Source organism: Triturus cristatus, chromosome 11 (assembly GCF_964204655.1).
Source record: "Triturus cristatus chromosome 11, aTriCri1.1, whole genome shotgun sequence".
Classification (NCBI taxonomy): domain Eukaryota; kingdom Metazoa; phylum Chordata; class Amphibia; order Caudata; family Salamandridae; genus Triturus; species Triturus cristatus.
Window position 1 is genome coordinate 257,899,825 of NC_140594.1, and position 7,644 is coordinate 257,907,468.

The following is a 7,644-nucleotide window of genomic DNA, read 5'->3' on the forward strand; positions in this document are numbered from 1 at the left end:
GCTTAATGGGGGAGGGGCTTAATTAACATATGTTATTGACTTGTAGATAATAACATTAAGGCTATTTGAACTTTCCTCTTCAAAAGAAAAACAAGTGCAGAATGATCATGCTTTCTCCTCAAAGGCAAGAAGGTGGTGTGAGCTGTAGTGAAAACAGAACGATAGACTGAAGTTTACCTGGGATCCCTTTTAAGGCAATGGCAGTGGAGTGTTGGGTGACTAAGGAGCCATTTTTCAATACTGCTTGATAAACAACACCTGCTGCTCCCAGAGGAAGGGAGGGAGGGAGGGAGGGAGAAAGTCAATTACATATCTGTATTAGGGGGATTAATAGCAACCAAACAATATGCAAACACCAAATTGGAGATCTACTGATTTGCATGGTTTAAAATTATTTAATATATCACTAGCATAAGCAAAATAACAGCTATATCAAGCTGCTTTATTGTACGATCTGGATTATTTTAATATTTTTGGATCAATGGGCATGATTGTGTTCTAGTATTGCAAGTTTTTCCATTAGTATTATCTTCGTAACTTGAAACCATGTGTTGCTTAAATAGGCATTTCTCTTTACTTGAAATAAAATCAGAATAATATGTGTGTATGGGCAATTCATAGCAGACAATTGCCAACTCTAGGCACCGCAGTACACGAGCACAGTAAAGGTATTGTAGAATCATTTTTCGTGATTACTTTGTGAATTATTTGCATAAAACTTTGTGCACAAAAAAGACATCTTTTCAATGTGATTACATGGATTTTATAAGAGACAGATCTAAAATTCCCTGGCGTTTTAATAATCTGAGGTGCAGCAGCAAATATTCGAGCAGCATATGAAGACCTCCGGCAAGGCTTGGAGGAGTTAAACATTTATATTCCAGGCATTTTATTTTCAGACATTAATTATGGGTTAAAGGGAAATCAGCAGACTCTAAAATTTGCCTTTTTTGATTTAGGCTTCTTGCCTGTAAAGACTGTGTTTTTTGCCAACAGGTCAATTTCAGGCCATTTGATATTGATATATGAAGATCCTCGGGGATTATTGTAATGCATTTTTCATCCAGCTGTGATAGTATCATGGAAAGAAAATGGGATTGACTGTTAAGTACAAATTGAAAACGACATGGTCATTTAAGATAACTCCTTATCTATATACAAGGAAACGGTATCAAAAAATGGACCACCATCCAGCAGAAATAAATGTATCCCTGGGCCACCCCCCTCGTCCTATTGTAGCTGTAGGTCGGACTTGAGTTTTTCTACTACATTTCGCCCATTTATCAGCTAAATGAGACCATGTTGTGGTTTTTCTTTTTTAATGTGCAACCTTATTTTCCGTTTCTTCCAGACTCTCTTCCTTTACCAAATTGTGTAATGAGAGGGATATTGCTAACTTTATAAATTGCATGCTATTAATTGTGACGTATGTTGTGCATTACAGTCTATGTAATACTTGCAAAAATAAATCTGCTGGTTGTCATAATATGCATTGGTGTTTCCCCTGTTCTTACAATGTGGATATGTTGACATCTAATAAATTGTTCCATGCACATACTCACTTTTATTTTTATTCTGTGACGCCTAAAGTACACATGGACATTACGTGAGAGAAGAACATGTTTGTATATGCAGTCCTATATGCATAGGGGCATATTTATGAGCACTGTTGTTTCACTCTTGCACCACGTAATGTGGTGCAAGAGTGCCGCAACTCAAAACTGAGATTGCTGCAGCCATGCAAAGCCATTTTGTGTGGCACTGAGTGGCTTCATACACTTGAGTAAAGCAACACTGTGCAGCGCAAATCACTGTGTTGTCTTACTCTGCACCAGGTAGATGTTCCATGGACGTAGTGTTCGTGTTCCCATGGTTTTGTATGCATTATCTGATTTACCAGAACTGGTAAACCTGGGAATGCACCAAAAAGATACACCCTCCCAGGGGAGGTGTAACGAGGAGAAATATCTTTATTTCTCCTTGTTACTTCCACTTTCAATGTGTTCTGTATTCTGCAGCACACATACAAAGAGGATTTAGCCTCTCAGGATTCTTCCTGCACAAAACCAATCCTGCATGCAACACAGGAACACTTGCATCATGATGCAAGGGTGCCTGCATTGGTGCTAAGCAGCCAAAATGTCGCTAGTGCAGGGACAAGGACAGGAAAGTGTTGTATTCTTTTAAATATGGAGCATTCCTGCCCTTTTCATTGTGACACAGCGCACATTCCCATAAATATGCCCCATAGTCTATACATTTTGTTACATAGAGGTTTGACTAACACCTCATGATGGGGGGATGACAAAGAAAGCAGATAAGGTGTATGCATTTGACTATGCGTGTTCACTGGGTATGGGTTTGGTGAGGCTTACTGCAATTCCTTTTTTCACTCTGCCTGCACCAGTAATCTGTTCTCAAAGTGTCCGATGGCACAGTGGGGGCATATGCATTGGAAGAATAGGCTTTATGCAAGGGAGCATCCCCTGTGTTGTTTCCATGGTCCACTTTGACTGCTGTTGGGAGCCCATGGAGTTTACTTGGAATACAGCCGGGGCCTGCTGAGAATCCAGTTTCCGGTTGTGCACAGCACCAACTCAGGAGAAGTGGGAGATAAATATGGGCCAGATGTATGACCCATTTTTGCATGCGCAAATGGGTTTGCGCATGCAAAAACATCAATGGCCATGTACAAAGCCTATTTAGTGAGTCGCAATTTATTTACGACTCGCTAAATAGGTTTTGTGACTCTCTACTTGGAAGGGGTGTTCCCTTCCAAATAGCGAGTCTCAAAACCATGTACTAAACACTCACAATTACCACCAAGTTCAAGTAGGTGGTAATGCATTTGCAAAGGGAAGGGGTCCCCAGGGGACCCCTTCCCCTTTGCAAATGCATTCGTAAATATTTTTTAAGGGCAGGCAGTGGTCCCTTAAAAGATGAAACAAAAACGTTTCATTTTTTTTTTTTTTAAATGCATCCCATTTTCCGAAAACGGGCTACCTTTAGAAAAAAACTGCTTTATTTCAAAACAGTCCCAGACATGGCGGTCTGCTGAGCCCAGCAGGCCACCATCCCTGGGAGGGCCTGTCATTCCCAATGGGCTCACAAATTGCGAGAGGCTCATTAATATTAATTTGCGACCCAATTGGGAATCGCAAACAGTGTTAAACAAACTGTTGTACATTTTATTTTGCGACTCACAATTTGCGACTCACAATTAGACGCAAATTGCAAGGCGCAAAATAAAATAGTCGTACATCTGACCCCCTGTATTTTATGTATTGTCTCACTATCAACAGTTGATATTATTACCCAGTTTAACAGAACTCAATTTAAAGACCTGGAAGAATGAAAAGAAGAGTTGGGTTCAAACTTGTGACCTTCAGATTAAAACAGAAATCGTAGCTTGAGTAAATACCTTGACGAGTGCACAACCAACTTATGTGAATTGAAAAAGGTTGTTAGACCCTCGTAAAAAAGGCTATTTACTTGTCTAAATCAAACATACACATTCAAATAGATTTCTGAGTTGGGACCTTTGTTTTCTCGCTGTTCTGTGGTCATTCTGCCCATGCATCATTCCCAATGACTGAGTTCCCATTCCTTGATAAGTGTGTCTCCTTCCATTGGAAAACAGCCAAGGTAGACAACCAATTAGTTTGTATTCTTTGGCTTTGGTGTAGTCGAAGCTGGAGACAGTCCAATCTGTATGTACTTTTGGTGATGGAATTTGACGTAGCAGCAGTTCTTTTGGCAACCTCACATTTATCTCATGGAACGTATAGATCCAAACCTGTGTAAGACAAAGAAAAGAAACCACAGCTGCCACAGGCTTTGCTGTGAGCCCACCTGATAATCACTCCGGGTGGGAAGCAAAACAACTGCCATGAATTTTTGATGTTGGCGGCTTGATTGCTACATGTTTACTATTGATAACTTTTTGCCTTCCGGATTCTGCTCAGTCTTAAGACACAAGATCTTGAGTGCAAAATTTGGAATCAAAATCCTAAATATACAGTGAAGAATGGACGTTGAGACATTCAAAAAGATGGCAGAGGCTGGGGCTAAGATAAATTATTATCATCATCCTCAAATTTGAAAAGTTCCAGCTGAACATACGCCTCGGTTTTACGATATTCTTGATGAGCTATTGGCAGATTCAAGCCTACAGAGACAAGATATCCCTCATTTTTAGGAATGTCACACTGAATGAGGATCATGCCATCTAGAAGATGATGGATGCCTTCAATTTCAAAATCTTTTTTTACTACTTGTGGAATTTCCCTTCTGTCAAGAAGTCACAGTAAAAGCCCAGATTTTCCATGCGGTGTTGCTCTACAGTACTCTTTTCTGCAATCTAACTGGCAGGCTTTGAAAGTGTGGTCACAGTCTAGACCTAAGCAGTGAAAGAGGTCCTGCACGGCACTAATAAATTGGCCAACAAGGTTAAACCAGTTTTCCTTAATGGCATCTTTGGCTCACTCTGAATCTTAACCAGAGCAGCAAGACAACGTTTAGCGAAATATGTGTCAGATATGACATGTAACAGGCCAAGTAACAAAACAGATAAAGAAATAAAGAGTTTAAAGGTCCAAATGAAGTTTAATTTAAAAAAGTACAAACTTACAAAAAGTAGAAGAACTGAGACATTTTTAATTCAAGAAACACCTCCAATGCTTAACTGTGAAAATCAACTATTAGAAGTTACCCACTGTGAAAACGATGAAACCATCAAAACGTATCAAACCTGTTTGTGTCAATCTTAACATGACTTAGAGAGCAAGTAAAGCTGACCTCTCAGTAATGGGTTTGGAGAGCTGTTTGGGCTGGATAAGTATTTTACCATTAGAACTGTAACATTATTTGAGTAAAAACCAATGAAGCAAGTCAAAGCCAGTTACTCATGGTAAGCAGCATCAGTGAGTAGTGAGCAGAGCAGACTTTACAGGGATAAAATCTTCAAAAAGGAGTAAGGCACTTTGGCTATTCGAGAAGGTTGCATATTTCTCAGATAGGTATCTTGGGTCTCTTCGTCCATGGATGGCTGCAAAAACAGAAATGTTTCACTTATCATATTGCATTCTTACAAAGAACTTTGGGTCCAGATGTACAAAGCCAATTAGCAGTACCAAAGCTGGTGAGCCACTAAATCAGAAGGTTTTCAACTGCTAAATGTTTTTTACAAATGTTCTAAACCCAATTTGCTATTTGGTAACTGTTACTGAATTGTAAAATGCATTACAAAATACAATTTGGAAGGGGAGAGTTTGGTATTCCTGTCCTAATTCCGATTTGCAGTGCTATATGTCAATTCCTGTGATAGCATCCAATCAGACTGAGTAACAATTTGAGAGCTACCTAATAAACTCTGATGAGGTAGATTGAATTGCAAGCCACTCTGAATGGTGATTTTGTCGACAGACCACATTGATCAATTAGGATCGAGTAGGACCGACCTACATTGATCGATTCACAAAATTAGAACTGATTGTGACCACTTTTTGTAAATCAGTTATTAGTACATCTGGCTTTCAGTCTCTTGAGGCTAGTCACAGTGGGTCTCAGCAAGCTAAGCAAAGATGATCTGACTTTTGGCCACAATCACCCCCAGGATCAAAAAGCAGGGTGCGCATTTTCCTGAAGCACACCAGCACTTGATTATCCCTTTGATCAGTGTTTGATTTGTAAAATATTAAGAGCCAGGGCTCTTACCAGGAGGACACTGAAGCTTGCACCACCCATTGTCCTTGTCAAGGCTGCCCAAACAACTACTAACCATCTCTCTTGCATGTAAATGCGACAGTTCAGATTATTCCAGGTCCCCCAAGCTACAGGAATGGCTGGGGAGGCAGGCAATAGCAATTTAAACAACCGTTGTTCTGCTCATCTCTTCATTCGATGAGCAGCTCCACCATGTGGTAGACTGTTCTAAGCACCGTGTTGACAATTAAGTGCCGGTGCTGAGAACCAGAAAGCACTTGCTAAAATTAAGCACTGTCTTTGATTCCTTCTCTGAAAACTGTCTTCATCTTTCCACAAGATTTTAGGTAATACTTTAAAATAGAATATGTTATTTCCTTTAGTAGAGCAAAGAGGTATTATTTTATTTTACATTACATAAGATCAAGAGACTATACAAGCTAGAAACAGCTGTATGGCCATTGCCGAAGGCTACTAAGAGCTACTGTCACTTATGCCCATTAACCTGCAAGTTAGACTATGAGAACACCCTCTATGCTGGGATCACCAAGCAAATCCCTAGAAGGCTACAAACCATCCAGAATTTGGCATCCTGACTCATTCTCAACCTCACATATCACACCATGCCTCAGGGAACTACACTGGCTCCTGATACACAAATGGTCTCAAGTCAATGTCCTGACACACACACCCAAGGCACTACACAACTTAGACCCAAGCTACCTGAATAGTTGTATCTCATTCTATAATACACCCTGAAAGCTCCATTCCGCAGGACTCCTACTTGTACACATCCCATGCATATACAGAAACAGATCAATAGGATGGGTGTTCTCTTACGTCCTTCCTTAAGTCTAAAATGACATAACATTCCACATCAGACCTGGCTTTTAAATTAACCACTTACCATATACAGGGAAAAGCACACACTCCCTCAGGGCAAGGATGTCCTCACGAGTGATATTGCACTTTACAAACACATAACAGAATATAACAAGTGAAAGAAGGAAATTGTGAAAGGGGAGTTCAATACAAGCTAAATTTGATTTCTAGAAATCAACAGCCAGAGGACAATAAAGGTCTATGATTTTTTCCCAATACAGTGATATTAGTAGGCAGTAATCAGTAATGGTAATTAAGGCATCTTGGTGTTCCTTATGCACATTTTATGTAAATAATTTACTAGGAGATTTAATTGGGATATATGACTGCATGGCTCTCTAATACATTTTTGTTTAGTTGCTATTTTTGTTTCAAATTTATGAAGTTCAGGAAGTTGCCAGTATTGAAACTTTAAGAAAAGTTACAACGCTATTTTATTCTCATTCCTAATAAAAACACATTGAGTTATTATTGTTGCTGAAAATTCTGTCCGCAGATAGAAAAAAATCTACCCAAGGCCTGGAAATTAAATGCCGCCTATGGATGCAGTACCTATTAAGCTTTCCTCAAAAGCAGTAGGCAGTAGTAGGGAAGATATGGCTTCAGACCAACCATGTGGAGCTCGAAAGAGCAGCTTGAAACCTGCTGCACAGACCTGTCAAGATTTCTCTTTTGACAGGCAGGAAAACATGATTTTAGATATTAAATAAGTCACACCAAAGCACACCATGCACACACAATGTAGGGTGCATAATATTTAAAAGGGGAAAATATGTTATAATAGTAATGACATGTTCCTCCAATGACTAGGACCAAAACAACATTGTCACTGGTCAGACTGTAGCTGGTATATAGGATAAGTCAAAGTATAGACTGTACTCTTTAATCTGTAACCTTTGACCTGTACAAACTACAGACTCCAATCAAAAACGTATTTTTATATTAAATAAAAATCAAACTAGATGTTGAAGTCTGATTTTTTATTAAGTATATTGTAAATGTGACTTTAGAAAAGTAAATTTAACCTGCCTGATGCTCCTGGAGGCTGGAAAAAAGCTA